The 17,125-nt window shown below is 40.5% G+C and overlaps 1 pseudogene; it reads left to right on the forward strand.

Annotated features, from left to right (window-relative positions):
- The window catches only part of LOC105990509, a 68,621-nt pseudogene that overhangs the window by 12,749 nt on the left and 38,747 nt on the right, over nucleotides 1-17,125 (forward strand).

The raw sequence follows: 17,125 nt of genomic DNA on the forward strand, positions 1-17,125 counted from the left end.
CACTGAATGATTCAGGAAGGAGAGGAGCAAAGCATGGGGGGAAAGCTGTGATTCTTTGTACTATATTTCCCAATTCTTCTGTGAATTTGATGCCACCTAAAATTTTTTTAAACACATGCAGGTGACAATAAAATATTCATTGGTGCCTCGACACTTATCTCCTTTAATAATTTCATTAATTCTCAAGTCCACAATTATCCCATCCACGCCCTGGCTTTCCACGTGAGTAACTTGGGACCACATGACAAATCACCCTGAAGCATGATAATATATAAACAGCAATCGCTTTGACCTGGCACTGGACTGGACAGAATTGTTTGATGTAATTAATTGGGTAACTCTTCTGGTACATTAGGACAAGCTCACTAATGAGTTTACAGACTTGAGGTCCCACCAGGAACCTCTGCTTCTAAGAGTTAGCTGGCTGTCACCAGGGACTAGAAAGGTGACCACGCCATGGGTCTGAGACCAGACTTGCTCCCAAGGCTAGTTAAGGATCCAAGGATAAAGCAATGGCACAAGTTCTGACTCCATCTGAATCTCTGCAGAACTCACATTTACTGCTCTCCCCACAAAACAAGTCACATATCCACACACACAGAGTGAATGTGGAAAGACCGCATCCAGCCTCCTGGTACCCAGAGTTGTTACCAGCAGGACAGCACCCTCCCAATCTTTATTTCTACTCTCATCTCTCCTCCTAGTTAATACTATCTACTAGATATCTCTTTGGGGTGCCTCTTAAAATGGACCTGGAAGAAACTCACCCTATTGGAGACCATGTGCCATCATCAAACTTACAGCGGACTACATTTCTAGTCATCTCGATTCCACTTATTGTGAGGTTTGGGTGACATTACTTTTCTGTGAAGATCAGCTTTCTATTTGCAATAAACATTTGACATTTACAAGAGGGATTAAATAAAATAATGTGTTATCAACCCTTAGTAGGAGTCTAATAGGTATTTGATAATGTTTTTACGCTCTCCCCCATTTTCTTATAAAAACACACTTCCCTCTTAAAATATCTTTCTTCCCATGCTCCCACTCACCCAGGTTTGAGGGAGCAATCTGGTCATCCTCAAATTTCCCTTCTGCTTTTCCCATTCACACTTCCCCGGTCCACCTAATGCACTGGGGTTAACAGTCACATTGAAGCACTTGGCAAAGCACCTATCTTGTCACGGTCTCCTACATTTTTTTTAATTTTTAAAAGGCTTTTAAATAACCAAATTCCATGAATCCCATTTCTGCTATTTTATCCAACAAGCCATAAGCATGGGAAGGTGAACTCAGCATCTGGTCCAGCCCTTGCCAACAACTCTCCCTCCTCACCCCCTGTGCTAGAACCATCTTCCCAGAAACCAAGCAAGTTAGGAGCAAAGCCTATAAGTCTTTGGTAAACTCCATCTTCATCCACTTTGCCTACATCATTCTTCAGCAAGTCTGACTGATTCTCTCCGTAAGAAAAGCAGGATGCTTTAAGAGCTGAACTGCATCCCAACCAGTGATCTGCTTGCTATGTATGATTTAACCAATCCTGTAATCACTAAGTTGGAAAGCCCCTACCCTTACTGGAAACGATTATGCCCCTAACCAATGAGCTTACCCTGAAACTTGCCAATGAAATGCTGACCAATTAGGTGGAAGCCTGAGAACCTTAAGCCAATCATGTAACTGCTAGGGTGGAAACCCCCTCCTCTTGCTGGAAACCCCTTAAAAAACCCTGCTGAACATGTGGTCAGGGCTCACAACTCTGACCCGCTGCTTCGGTGATGATTGTGAATCCAGGCTCGAGCTTGCAATAAATGGCTCTCATGTACTTGCAAAAAAAAAAAAAAAGCTGAACTGCTTGGCTTCAAGTTTTTCCTCTACTACTTACCCAGCAAGGAGACTATGGAAACAAGATAGAATTTCTCTGCCTCCTCACCTATCAAACAGGAGTGGGAGAAGCAGTGCCGCCTGGCAGAGCTGTTGCAGGATTAAAGGCGATGTGCTGAAAACACCTGGCCTGCACCTGCTACCTGACAAGGGCTTTCATAGGGCTGGCTCTTGACTCTGACCCATTGGAGCCCTTCCTCTTCTCTCCATGTCTGCCAGCTCCCGATCCCTCTCACACACAAGGGCCATCACCATCAAACTCCGATCCAGCCTGGTGTCACCTCCACCTCACCCCCATCCGTCGTCTGCCAGGTGCCAAAGAAATTCCTGCAAAGGGAAAGTCCCACCGCTCCCATCCTTGCCACCATCCTTCACCTGTCTTTTCCAGTTCTCTGCCCTAAAGGCCAGTTCATTTCCTGATGAAGAACACAAATATACTGCTCTCTGGGTCAGGACCTGCGTTGTGGCCACAGGGCCAAATGCACCAAGAAGGTCAGCATTGTTGGTAAAGACGGCACCTGCTATGTGCCTCACTCCAGAAGATGATGAAGAAAATTGAGATCAGCCAGCACACCAAATACAACTGTCCCTTCTGTGGCAAGACTCAGGTGACGAGGCGAGCTGTAGACATCTGGCACTATGATTCCTGAATGAAAAGAGTGGCTGGTGGTGCCTGGACCTATAGCACCACTTTTGTTATCACAGTCAAGTCTGCCATTAAAAGACTGAAGGAAGTAAAAGACCAGGAAAAGCTCCATCATGGGAGATGGCCTCAGCCAACAATAAATGGGTTAGTTTATACACACACACACACACACACACACACACACACACACACATATGAGAGAGAGAGAATACAATATACTTTGGTGAAACTCAATAAACATTAATTATTGACATTTTGATGTGACAAAAACACAACATATCTCAAATTCTTGCTTGCTATGGACATGATGTTTTATATTTCCATCCACGTTTCTCAACATGTAATCCTACATCTATGCTCATCGCTTTGTGGACCCACAGCTGTCCTCTGAGAAGCTCTGTGGAGGGGACTTGGCTATCTGTGGGCTGCCCGGTTTCAGGGAAACTGTGGCCTTCCTATCCACCATCCATTGACAGCCTGATTCTTTGGAAGTTATTCTTGGGGCTCGCCCCCCAACATGTGAACCCTTCCCACACCCTGTGGCCTTTTCCTCTTCTCAGTTTTGGGGTGAACAAATACCTATACATCTGTTCAAATCCTATCCAGCTATTCATGGCCCCCAAGTCCTCCTGGGTCTGCATTGACCCTGCAGCTCCTTACCAGACTCTCTCCCTGACCTGGAGACTGCCCGGCACTTTCTCTGCTTGACTGCCAGCTCTGTTGTGGCTGGTCACTCCCTAGCTGAAAAGCTGGAGAGGGTTAAGTTCTATGGCTCCTACTAGGGCTGCTGCCGTGTGTATTGATTATGGGACAAACTCCCTCCCCAGACCGTTTGGAAGCTTTAGTGAAAGCCTACTTATGCCATTCTTCTGCCTGCCCCTCTATTGACTACTGGGTCAATAAACCTGAAGAATGATGGCAAAAACATGAAAGGACACAACCCTGTATTTCAAACGCTTTGCCAAATGCCTCTCTGGGTAGTTCTGAGTCTAATGCAATAAATAGAAAAGGTCCTGGGCCCTGCAGAACAGCACCCCCCTGGCCCCATACTTGCACATACACTTGGCTATTACCTGCACAGGTGGCTACAGTGACCCCAGGGTCAACACTCAAGAAAGTGACCCATGATTTTAGCTTTAGGAAAACAATTCTCCATAGCTATTTCTCATTTTTGCACCTCTTATATAAGCAGAAGCTGGGGAGCCTTTTCTCTCTTTTTGTCTTAGGATGTTTGAACAGCTGGAAAGTAGGCAATGACTCTTGTTCAGCTGGGCACCAGGGGCTCACGCCTGTAATCCTAGCTACTCAAAAGGCTGAGATCTGAGGATCCAGTTCAAAGCCAGCCTGAGCAGGAAAGTCCATGAGGCTCTTATCTTCAATGTACCACTAGAAAACTGGAAGTGGCACTGTGGTTCAAAGTGGTAAAGCACTAGCCTTGAGCTGAAGAGCTCAGGGACAGTGCCTAGGATCAGCGTTCAAGCCCCATGACCAACCAAATCTATATATATACATACATACACACATATTTCAATATAATAAATACAACGCAAGAGTTAGGCAGGTTTGCTAATAGTACATTAACTACAAGATTGGAGTTTCTTGATGTCGGAGCCTTTCATGTACATGTACAGCCTCTGGTGGGACCCAGGGCCCAGCATGAAGTACTCAGTGCCTGCTATGCAGGAGTAAGGAAGTTCTGTCTCTTATCTGTTAATGTCATGCCTTCTGTGGGTATCTGTAAAACTGGCAGGCTAACATGCTGGCTGAGATGTAGGACAAGATCTTAGAATCTTCAAAGTTCTTAACATTTACCTGAGAGCAGTGAACTACATCCTGATGTACTTTGATCCAACACGTACAAAGTATGTGCGCGTTAGCAAAAAGAGCTTTCTGGAAAACACAGCAAAGAGCCCACAGAAGGATGTGGAATCATCGCTATTCAATGCATTTTTTTTAAGTTCCAGTAGAAGAGGGTGGTAAAATCATTGTTTGTTTTGGTTTAAGTTTATTCTGGTTTCCTTGCAGCCATGAAACTGAAATGTGGTCCATTGGCCTTCAAGTTCTTCACTGAGTTAAACATTGTCAACCACAATCTTGAATTAGCTAATGTAATACTTCTAAGACTTGTGTCTAGGAAATCTGTGTCATTTTCTTTGTAGTCTGGCATTAATCAGTGTGCTAAGAAAAATTGTTTCACCGAATGATTAAGTCATTCTCTGTAAGCGAGATCCGATGTTTTTTGTTTTTTTTTTTCTTAACTGAAACCCTTCTGGATACTTTAATACTTCATAAATATTTCGAATCACCAAATTGGGGAAGTGAGCCTAGAGCTTAATCTGATCAGATACTGTTTGCTTGGGGAATACTGATGAACATTTCCCAGAATCATTGTTCTGTTTCTCCTGATATGAGTAATGTTTGGCTAATCCATTTAAAAATCACTAGAACATTATGAACAACAAATAAAATTATAATTGAATAAAATTAATTGTTAACTGGATTTGCTTTGAAAATATGTCTGTGGGGTTAAGATTCTGTGGCCCTAGACCTCCACAGGCCACAGAAAATGAAATAGCATAGAGTCAAGTGTACATTGCTCTCAGCTCCAAGGGCCTGAAAACTAAATAATCATCCCATGAACTGCATGGGAACATTTAAGTTGTACCCCTAATCTTTATGAGTAAACAATTGTAGGATCAATTTTATATTATATATAGATCCATGTGTGTGTATATATATATATATGTATGTATATACAAACAATAAGATCTTTTGAAGCTTACTCCATATATTTCAGATATTGTTTGCTTTTTCAAAGAACCCACTTACAGTTTTATTGCTGAGGCCACTGAAATTAGAATATAGTATGCATATTACTAAAATGTAGAACATATGTGATATGTGATATGCATGTATCTATCAGGCACACATGCATCATACACACATGCGTACCTTTTGGAGACATCTATGCAAGTTCTTTTAACTCTAAGACAAAAGGAAATATTTTTTTAAAAAGTTAAATAAGATAAAGCTGATAGCCCTTTGGCTACTGGCTATTTTATACATGAAATAACCTAACAATTACTATTAGCAAACATTAACATAAAAATATAAGCAGTTTCTTCAAAAAGTGCTGTTGGAATGATTAGGCATCCATAAATAGAATTTTTTAAGAAAATCTCTTTGAAATGGATAAAACACCTAAATGTAAAATTATAAAACTACTAGAAGAAAATGCAGAAGGGAAGTTCCATGATATTGACCTGGACAGGGCCTCTTGAATGGAACTCCAATAGTACACATAACCAAGGCAGAAATAATGGGCTTGCATCAAACTACAGAGCATCTGCAAAGCAGAGGAAACAAGAGAATGGGAAGATGACACACAGAAAACATTTGCCAACCACACATCTGATTAACAACTATGATACAAAACATATAAGGAATGCAAGCAATTCACTTCAAGAAAATAAAACCTAATGCAAAATGAGCGAAGAATCTGAACAGACATTCCTCAAAAGAAGACATGCCACCCTGGTCATGGGAGATGGTACTCTCAGCAAATCCGATCCCTACTACATGCTTTCATTTCTTAAACAGTACATTTATAACATAACAGAGCATGCAAAAGAAAGAAAAGAAAACGTGTCAATGGTCAACAGATATACAGAAGCTGTTCAGTATCACTAACACTAGAGAAAGGCAAATAGGAACCACAATATCTCATGGCTGTTACAATCTACAACACTAAGAAAAAACTACAACAGGTATATATAAGGATGCATAGAAAAAGGAACCCACTATTGGTGAGAATGTAAATTATGACAGTATGGAGAAAACAGTATGGAAATTCTTCAACACACATACAATGGAGCTACTACATAACCCTGTAATTTTATCTTAATTTTATCTATGGGGTGAACACCCAAAGGAAATGAAAACAGGCTGTGGGGAAGACACCGATACTCATACATTCATTGTAACATTAGTCTTAATACTCCAGAAAGATAAACAACTGAAGTAGCCATCATTGATGATAGGTAAAGAAAGATGGTACATACACACCCGTGGAAAGTTAATTGCTATTAAAAATGCAGTCCTGGGGCAGGGAAGGTGGCTTAGTGGTAGAGCGCTTGCCTTGCATGCATGAAGCTCTGGGTTCGATTCCTCAGCACCACATAAGCAAAAAGAAAAAAGCCGGAAGTGGCGCTGTGGCTCAAGTGGTAGAGCGATAGCCTTGAGCTGAAGAGCTGAGGGACAGTGCCCAGGCCCAGAGTTCAGGCCCCACGACCGGACCCAAAAAAAATAAAAATGTAGTCCTGTCCTTGTTTGCACCACAGAAGGAACTGGACACAGAGAGTGAAATAAGCTGGGAACCAAGAGACAAATGCTTCATGATCTCATCCAGATGGGGAATTTGAAAATGTTGATGTCCTGGAGGTTGAGAACAGGGTGCTGGCTACCACAGACAGGGAGGAGGGCCTAGGGACAGGTTGGCCAATGGGAACTAACCTACAGAAAGGAAGAGGTTCTTGAGTAGCACTGAATAGTAGGGTGATTATAGAAAGCAGCAATATCAAAAGGTGACAAGAAAGAGTTTTCAAAGTGTTAGCATGAGTATTTGAGATGATATATATTTAAACACTAATCACGTATGCATGTATTTTGTGATACCATGACATTGAAATGTACAATATTTTCTTGGTGACATCTGGTCCTGAACTCAGAGCCTTGAACTTTCAAGACAAGCACTCTACCATTGGAGCCATACTCTCAACCATTTTCATTTCAGTTTATTGTTTTAAGGTAGATTGGCATGCTTTTTTCTCCAGTAATCCTTCTACCTTAGCCTGCCACAAACACAAAGGTGGGATTAAAAGCATGATTCAGCCTACTGGTTTCCTAAACATGTGCAATTCTTATGCATGTAGGGGTCAGGGGTACTGGAATTTAAACTCAGGGCCTCTTATTTGCTAGGCAAAGAATCTACCGCTTGAGCCATGTGGCCAGCTCTTTGCTTTGGTTATTATCTTGCGTGTTACCCCACTGGTCTGACAACCATCTTCCTGGCTACACTCCCCACTGAAGCAGGAATGACAGGAACATGCTAAGCACTCGGCTTTTCTGTTGAGTTGGTGTCTTGCAAACTTTTTGCCTTAATTGGCCTCAAACCATATTCCTCCTAATCTCATCCTCATGAGTCGCTAGGCTAGCTCTTACGTTAGTATGCATAAATGGAAAAGAAAACCACCCAGCAATTAATCAGCTAAAAATCTAGAGTTGTAGCTCAAGTGGTAGCCCACCAGCCTTGAGTGAAAATGGCCCTAAAGTCAAGCCCCAGTTCAAGCACCAGAAAGAAGAAAGAAAGAAGGAAAGAGGAAGGCTGCAAGGCAGGCAGGCAGGCAGGCAGAAAGGCAGGAAGGCAGGAAGGCAGGAAGGGAGGAAGGGAGGAAGGCAGGAAGGCAGGAAGGCAGGCAGGCAGGAAGGCAGGAAGGGAGGAAGGAAGTAAAGGAGGGAGGGAGGCAGGGAGGGAAGGGAGGAAGGAAGGGAGGAAGGAAGGGAGGAAGGAAAAAAGGGAGGGAAGGATGGGAGGGAGGAAGGAAGGGAGGGAAGGATGGGAAGGAGGAAGGAAGGGAGGGAGGGAAGGAGAAAGGAAGGCAGGAAGGTAGGAAGGAAGGAAAGAAAGGAGGGAGGGAGGGAGGGAGGCAGGGAGGGAAGGGAGGAAGGCAGGGAGGGAGGGAGGCAGGGAGGGAAGGATGGGAGGGAGGAAGGAAGGGAGGGACGGAGGGAGGGATGGAGGGAGGGAGGAAGAGAGAGAAAAGGGGAAGGAAGAAAAATTTTTTAATACAAGAAGGTATAAATATCACTTCCTTACAGCTTAAAACAATTGACATTTCTCACATCATAAAGCTCTAATGGCCAAAAATATATGGAAGATGTTCTTATCTGCTTCCACTTGTTGAATAGCAGTGTCAATGAGCTGGCTCCCAGCAGCTCTGAGGGAAAGGATTATACGCCACTACTAGATTGTAGATGCAACTTTAAATTGCTCATCCCAGTACTGTTATTATAGAAAAGACGTTTGATTGATATTTACTGAATCTACAAATATTTTTTTGATTTTGTAACTGATTTGATAACTGTGACATAAAATAAGTACATCTATTGATTTCCATGAAGTTTTCTTCTACCAATCCAATTATTTCACTTGAATAAAAAAGTTCATTAGAAAAACAGAGAAAATGCAAAGAAATGTTTCAGCTGTTTGTCTTAACCAATTACTGAATTAGTAAAATTCCAGGAATTACACAGCTAAGAATGAAAAAATACAATAACGAAAACATGATACTATTTGCATATATTTTACATTCTATCTGAAAAGCAAATAAATTTATTGATTATGTTCTTTAGTAAAATCATGGAAAGGGTTTTACAAGATGTTTCACTTGCTTAACTTTGAGCTTCTTAGATAAAATGATGCTTATTTCATATAATCCTCTGGATTTTTTGACAAAATAATGTTTTGTTACTTGAAAGGTTATGCTACTGAGACATTTATGTTCAGTGAAAAGTTTTAAATACAGAGACAAATTTCCTGCTTCTACAGAATGTACCCCACACAGGCAAATTGACGGAAACACTTCATAATTTCTCTCTTTTCCTAACAAACCTTTTTTATCTAATGTGAATTGGATTGGGGGGGGGGAAATTACTGTAAATTAGTAAGTGTACTTAAATCATATGACATAAGTATCAAGTCAGTACAAAATCAAAAATTTATTCCTTGCTTTTTTTTTCTTTTGGTCTTGGCATTTCCAGAGTGCTCACCAGCTACAAAGTTCCCTTCCTCAGTTTGGCTGTGTGACAACTTGTTCTGCATTTTGCCTAAGTTATTCATGCATCCTGGCTTTCAATGATGAAAGGAAGAAGAAATCATTGATAAACTATACTACTGATTTAGGGAGGCTGTCATATGTAAAACTAACTGCTTTACAAAGAGGAATTCACTTATTCATATATGGACAGATTTAACTCTCTCCCTCCCTCCTTCTTTTCCTCACTCCCTCCCTTTTTCCCCTCTCTCCCTTCCTCCCTTCCTTTTGTGGTGAATCCACAAATGGTATTGGGAAAAGCATATACCTGCATATACCAGATGACACTAAATCACTCTCTTTTACCCCATACGAAAATACAGTAGATTCTAGGGGGATTCAAATAGTGTAATTCTTTAGAAAGGCAAAGTCAAAGTCGAACAAAATAAATGCCTAGAAACAGGTATTTTAAAAGGGGTGGTGTGGGGTCAAAGGGAGAGAGGGAGACAAAATGAAGAGGAGAAAGGGGGAAAGGCAGTCAGGAATTCAACGTGTATCCTACAAAATTGAGACATGTGAAGGAAGGGTAGATTGGCGGATGGGTGAGAATGTTGAAGGTGGTCACATTGAACAAGACGTATTATACTCATAAACCACTTTGTTAAATGACAATTGCTTTGTACAACTACTTAAAGTTAGTTTTTTAAAGCAAAAAAGCAACTTAAAGTGGATCAAAGGACTGGTATTTTGAAACCACTGGAGGAAAACAGAGAAAATACTTGAAGATATAGTCCAAACCACAACCTTATGAATAGGACTTCATTTGCCAAGGAAATAAGAACACAAATTGAGAAATGGAATTATATCAAAATAACAAGCTTCTATACATCAAAGAAATACTAAAATGAAGATATAACACATCTTAATATGTAACATATATATTATATAATATATAATTAAAATATAATATTATATAATATATGATTAGTATATAATAATCCTTTAAAGCTATTAATCAGATAATGATTTAATATTCAGAACATATGAAAGCTCAGAAAAAGTAAACACCAAAAGAACAAGTGATCCAATTAATAAATTGGTGAAATAATTGAAAAAGCAGTTGTCAAAAGAAGTACTGTACAACCACATGAAGAAATGCTCAACAGACTTAGCTACAAAAGAAATGCAGATCAAACCAACAACAAGGCCAGGTGCTGATGGCTCACCATTCTAATTCTAGCTACTCAAGAGGCTGAGATCTGAGGATCACAGTTCAAAGCCAGTCCAGGCAGGAAAATCTGTGAGACCACCAAAAAACTACAAGTGAAACTGTGGCTCAAAGTGGTAAAGAATTAGCCTTGAGCAAAACTGCTGAGATAGTACCCAGGTTCTAGGTTCAAGCCCTACCACCAACCAAAACAATAAAGCAGTAAGATTCTATTTTACCCAAGTCAGATTGGCAATCATCAAGAAAACAAACAACAAATATTCATGGGAATTCGGGGGCACAGGACCTCATACTCTGTTGGTGGGAATATAAATTAGTGCAGCCATTACATAAATCCATATAGAGGTGCCTCAAGAAACTTAAAATAGAACTATCATATGATCCTGCAATATACCACATTTGGGCATATATCTGAAGTAATATAAATCAACATGAATAGAGATCAATGCACGTGTGTGTCTATAGTAGTTTTATTCGCTGGAGCCAAGCTATGGATTCAGTACTAGTGCCCAAACAGGGACGAATAGATAAAGCAAACACGGTACACACACACACACACACACACTGAGGTACATACACACAGTGTGGCACAAACACAGTATGGTACATACACACAGTGTGGTACAGGCACACAGGTGGTACAAGCACATAGGTAGTACATACACACGGTGTGGTACAAGGCCATGAGGTAAAACATACATGCAGTGTGGCACATACACACAATGTGGTACATGCGCATGATGTGGTATTTTTCAGAAATACCACAGGAAGATAAAATAATGTCGTTTGTAGAAAAATGAATAGAAGTGGAGATCAGCACGTTGAGCAAGGTAAGCTATGCTCAGAAAGACAAATATTAAAAATTACTATTGCTATGATAGTAATAATAATGATTCATCATTACAAAAGGGAGACTGAGCAACATCGATACTCACTTGACACTATGTTGGATATGAACTTTACAACTTGCAGGGGAGGGGGAAGAGGGGGAAGTGGGAGATAAAGAGGGATGGGGTAACTGATTAAAAACAAATGTACTCCCTGTCCTACCCATGTAAGCATAACCCCCTGCTCATCACTTTTTCAATAAAACAAAATAAAATAAATACATTTTTGCAAAATTTGGAAAAATAAAAAGAGGGGGGAGAAACTACTTGGAAGGAGTCAGTGGGAGAGAGACAGGGAAAGCAAAAGGGTGAATATGACAGATGAATGAATACATTACATATGTATGTAAATAGCATAATGAAACCACACCAAGCTGTTAGAAAGGGGAGAGTAGGAAGGGGGTAAAATAGTAATGCAGATGAGGTTAGTAATCTAGATGGGGTGAATGTGAACAAAGTATATTATATGTATAGATCTAAAGATCACAATGTAACAGTTCATTTATGCTAATAAAGTTTTTCAGTAATCATATCAAGTGAATATACCTCACACTACCAGTTCCTATGTGTACTTACAGTGAATGTCAATGAAGGTTACGTGTAATAATAGCTCAGGAAAATAATATATGCCAAAGATCTTCTGGACATGGTGGCCCACTTTGATCCTCTTTTTAAATATAGTACTTTCTGATTTTTCAAGTGTACTTTGAAATCTTCTGATCTTCTCTAATGAGCTACTTGATTATACAAGGTCTTGCCTTGTGCTTTAGAAACAAATCTGTGGTGTCTATATTAACCAGAGCAGGACTAGGGAGTTTGAATAGTGGTGCAGATTATTAACAAGCACTTGCTCTTATTTTACTTTTGTTACCACAAACCAATTTACTTCAGCAATTTTATGTACAAAAACTATACAAGTTAAAGTATGTCTTTAAAATGAATTGCTTCTAAATAAACTTCAGACGCAATTAGAATTATGATGCTTATTACGAAGGGTTGTACCTCCTTCCATTTGGCGCTAGTGACAAAGGTTAAAAATGCCCTTCTATAAAATACCACATAATTAAACAAAGCAATTTTGTAATTACTCACTACACAACTGGATCAATTCCAAGTTCCATAATTATTTTAACCTGTATATGATCTACTTGCACAAAAAAAGTGAGTCCAAAGGACAAAAGAACAGATTTTTCTCTTCAGTATAATTTAGTTTTCATCTCACTTCTCACAATTTGTTTAACTACTCTTTGCTTTTAAAAAATTAAAATAACAAGTCATTTCCCATTCTTTCGAGATCTCTCTCCTTGACAGCTGCAGATAAGGCAGTACTAGAATTCTAGGCTTTCCGTATAAAGCTTGGTTAAAACCCAGCATTGGAAAAGATATTGCATTCTGAAAAGTAAAGTCAATCCTGTCCCCATCAGCAACAGGTGCAAGAGTAATTCCTAAGGCTCCATTAAATAAGAAGTCGTGGTAATAATGAGAGACAAAATTCTGTCAAAGACCAATCATTGTTCCCAGTAGACATCAAAGTCTAGCCCTATCTGGACAAATGGCATGGTTTATTCCCTGGTGAACTTCAGGTTTCCGTCCATGCTATGCTCATGTCTTTTCAAAGGACAGGCTTGCTTATCAATGTCCAGATAAATGCCCAATGGCCTTGAAAACCTAACCCTACTGCTCTGAAGTACTAAGATGAAGGACAAGTTCCATGGAAAGAATCTATACAATCCAACACATCCAGAGATTTTTTTTATAAAAGAAGAAAGGGACTTTTTTAACTCTCTTTCAGAATTTCCAGGTCACTGGATGAATTTCAAAATCACAGTAATGACCAAGTACTTTCATCAAACATGCATGATGTGCCTTAGGCATTTTTCTGAGTACTAATGTTAATACCACAGTCAAACTTCACCTTTGGGGAGATCCTTCATTGGTTATGGAGCCATTTGAATGGGATGCTGTTGCACCAGGCAGAGGCCTCTTCTCCACAGTACAATGAGCAAATGTGCCCAGTTCCAGGATTGAGAGTTTTGTTTGTTTGGGTTACCAGCTTTGGAGTTTGAAAATCAGGGTGTGGGCAGGTCCCTGAGCTTATGTGATCAAGGCTAGCCCTTTACCACTTGAGACACAGCTCCACTACTGGCTTTTTGGTGGTTAATAGGAGATAAGAGTTTCGCTTACTTTTCTGCCCAGTCTGGCTTTGAATCACTGTCCTCAGATCTCAGCCTCCTGAATAGCTAGGATTTCTGGTATGAGCTACCAGTGCCCAGCTGGGTTGAGTTTTATAAGGGAAAAAACTCTAAGAAGTGATGTCAGCTATTGAACTTGCATTCAGATCTCATTCTGAGTGCAGGAGAATAAGTTTTCAGAAGATTGCTTTTCCCTTCTGGAAAATTGCAAACTAGAAGATGCTGAGCAATGAGTTACAGGGTCCAAGTTCAATATCCTTGGGGACTCACCTCCCAGTCTGTACATTCAGACCAAGGGGAAGCAAAGGTCATAACTACAGAAGTTCAGGAAACCAGCCTTGGTCTGCTTCTCAGGCTCCCCTCCCTTCAGGGTTTGGGAATATAAGCATAGGATTAAAATATCTGATCTCAGTGGTTGCTGGTGGTTCACGTAGCTCAAAGCCAGCCTGGGCAAGGAAAGTCCATGAGACTCTTATCTCCAATAAACTACACTCAGAAAAAGCCAGAAGTGATGTTATGGCTCAAGTGGTAGAGTGCTAGACTTGAACACAAATAGGCTCAGGGACAGGGCCCAAGCCCTGAGTTCAAGCCTTAGGACTGGCAAAAAAAAAATTATTTGATTTCTGCACATATTGTCATCCAAAACAATTTGGAGTGACATATAAGGGGTATTTTTGTTAGACATTTATTGTGCCCAATAACTTGCTTGATGCTTTGTGAAAATTATCATTTTTAATCCATAGAACAGGCCCTCTAATTTTAAACATGGGAAAAGTAAGGTTCTAATCAGCTGTCTTTCTCAAGGTCATTCTATAAAGTATTCCTACTGCCTACAAATGCTCCTACGCTGGTACATAGTTACCTCCGTGGATTTTTAAATCCAACCTGTTGAGCTGGTGCTCCATAAACTCTAGCTATTATTGTCTTCATAAAATTATCAGCATTTCAAGGTCACACAGTTGGGGATTATCAGCTGATTTCTGGCCCGACCTAATCTGCCACATTCAAATGAACTGCATGCATAACCTTTCTCAGTAATGCTCTTCCTACAGTCTCCTCAAAACGTTTTTAAAGCCCTCTGCCTCTCCTTGATACACCTTCTATGTATTAAAAATGCATGAAAATTGTACCTCCAAAACACTCTTGCCATCCATCACATCTCTTTGCTCCAGCTTCAAATCTAGGACTGGTTGTTTTCACATCCAGCTGAAATAGATTGATCTCCCTCATCCATTCTTCTTCCAATTCTTCCAATATATTTAGAGGAACCTTCTAGTAACACAAATTAGACCCTCTTGTTCCCTGCTTAAAACCTTTTATTGACTTTTTTTTGGTTGGTCATGGGATTTGAACTCAAGGCCTGGGTGCTAGCCCTGAGCTCTTTTTCTCAAGGCTAGAGCTCTACCACTTTGAACCTCAGCACCGCTTCCAGTTTTCTGGTGTTTTTTTTTTTTGAGATAAGAGTGTCATGGACTTTTCTGTGCAGGCTGGCTTTGAACCAGGATCCTTATATTTCATCCTCCTGAGTAGCTAGGATGACAGGTGTGAGCCACCAGCACCTGGCCTTTTATTGACCCTTTTCTGTCAGGACTCTCATTATTATTTCTCCCATCTTCTCCTCACAGCCACTATTCTCTATTCCTGCTTGACTTCAGGGGATTCATACATGCTATTCCTTCTGCCTGGATCACTCTGCCTCAATCAGCTTCAAGGATCTTTCTTCCTCTGTGAGTTCTCAGCCCCGCCATTTGGTTTAAGCTGGAAACCTTCTTGCCCTTGGACTGAATTGTGTCTCCCACTCCAAATTCATATGTTGAAGTATTTTTAAAATTTTTATTAGCATAAATTCTCCTTTCCCCCTCCTACCCATTGCTTCCTCTAAAAAAATACAATAATGCTTACAATGATTATCAGTCATTGAAAATGTAAATTATTGTCAATGACTATAATCATGTCATATTAACTTTTTAGATCTGAATTCCACATAGGAAGGAAAACAAGAGATATTTGTCTTTCTGAGCTTGAATGAAGGCTCAATCCTCAATGGGATGGTGGTATCTGGAGATGGTACCTTAATGAGGAAAATCAAGGTTATATGCAGTAGTGAGAGAAGCCTTAATGATGGTATTAGTACCTTTCAAGGAAAAGGTAGATGGTTTCTCTCTGTGTGTCTTCTTTCGCTCTTTTCTCTCTGTCTCTCTGTCTCTCTCTGTCTCTCTCTCTCTCTCTCACTTGCATACTCTCTCTGTGTCATGTCTGAGTACACAGACAGGAAGAAAAACCTATACCAACTATATCAGAGTCCAACAAACCATTTTACCATTGCTACTGGCATTGTTGGCATCTTGATCTCAAAATTACAGCTTCCAGAATTGTGAGAGGGGAAAAGCTTGTGTTGTTTAAAGCATTTGGTGTGGAGGACTTTCTCATGCCAACTCAGTGAGCAAACACGCCTCCTTCCACAGCACATTATATTTGGTAAGATCTGGTTTAAGAAGCAGTAACAAAGAGGTGCCCAGACACAGCAGATTAAATTTTGTTCCTCTGCCTCATTGTAAGCCATTATTAGTCAAAGACTATATGTCATGGCCTATCATCTTCAACACACATCCTCCGTCTTACTGTGTGGGGCTTCTAATTCTTTTACTTCATCTTCCAGACAACAAGATGGAAGAAAAGATCAAGTGAACATATATGCTTCCTTTTAAGGACCCAACCAAGAGGTGATAAATAAGAATACTGTTATGAATATAATAATAATACAAGATAAATATAATAAATAGAATGTTATTCTCAAATGCCATCTGCTAGAACTTAGTTGCTGGGATCATGGATAACAGAGGATGGGAGTTCAGTGGTAGTCCAAGCTGAACGTGGAGCGGCCATCACCAGAATGGATGCATATGGAAAGCAAGGGTCTCAGCGCTTTCTCTCCCCAGGATGTATTTCAGATAACAAGGATGTACTTTCATTCCTCTTCTGCCTTCCCTTTTCAACAGAAGTGTGATACGAGAGAAGCACTGTACCCTCTAATTCTGTGGCAGTCCTCAGTCCAATGCAGCTCCTGGGCTGGATTGGAAGACTCCTAAATACCTGATGAGCGAATTACAGTCTAACCTGTCTGGCCTTCCTCTAAATACATTCCCTGGGGGATGGACTCAAAACCCTTGTGTACAGTAGCTGTGTCTCCATCTCCCACCCCCACCCCCAACAGTTCAATGCTGTCCCCACTCTTCCACACCATGTATTCCTTAAAAATAAGATCTCAATTTTTTTCCCCTTGGCCGGATTTCTTTCTTAACCTCTCCTCGCATGGATCACTTCCTATTGTCCCTGTGATTCTTCTGCCTTCCTTTTCCCCACCTTTAAATACTGTTCCTCAAAGCCCCTAACCAAACAGGCCAGTTACCTTTGAGTCATGGTCTACCCTTCATTCATTCTTCTATCATAATTACGCTTTACTTGTCGACGCATCGCTT

Source organism: Dipodomys ordii, unplaced genomic scaffold (genome assembly GCF_000151885.1).
Source record: "Dipodomys ordii isolate 6190 unplaced genomic scaffold, Dord_2.0 Scaffold65, whole genome shotgun sequence".
Lineage (NCBI taxonomy): Eukaryota > Metazoa > Chordata > Mammalia > Rodentia > Heteromyidae > Dipodomys > Dipodomys ordii.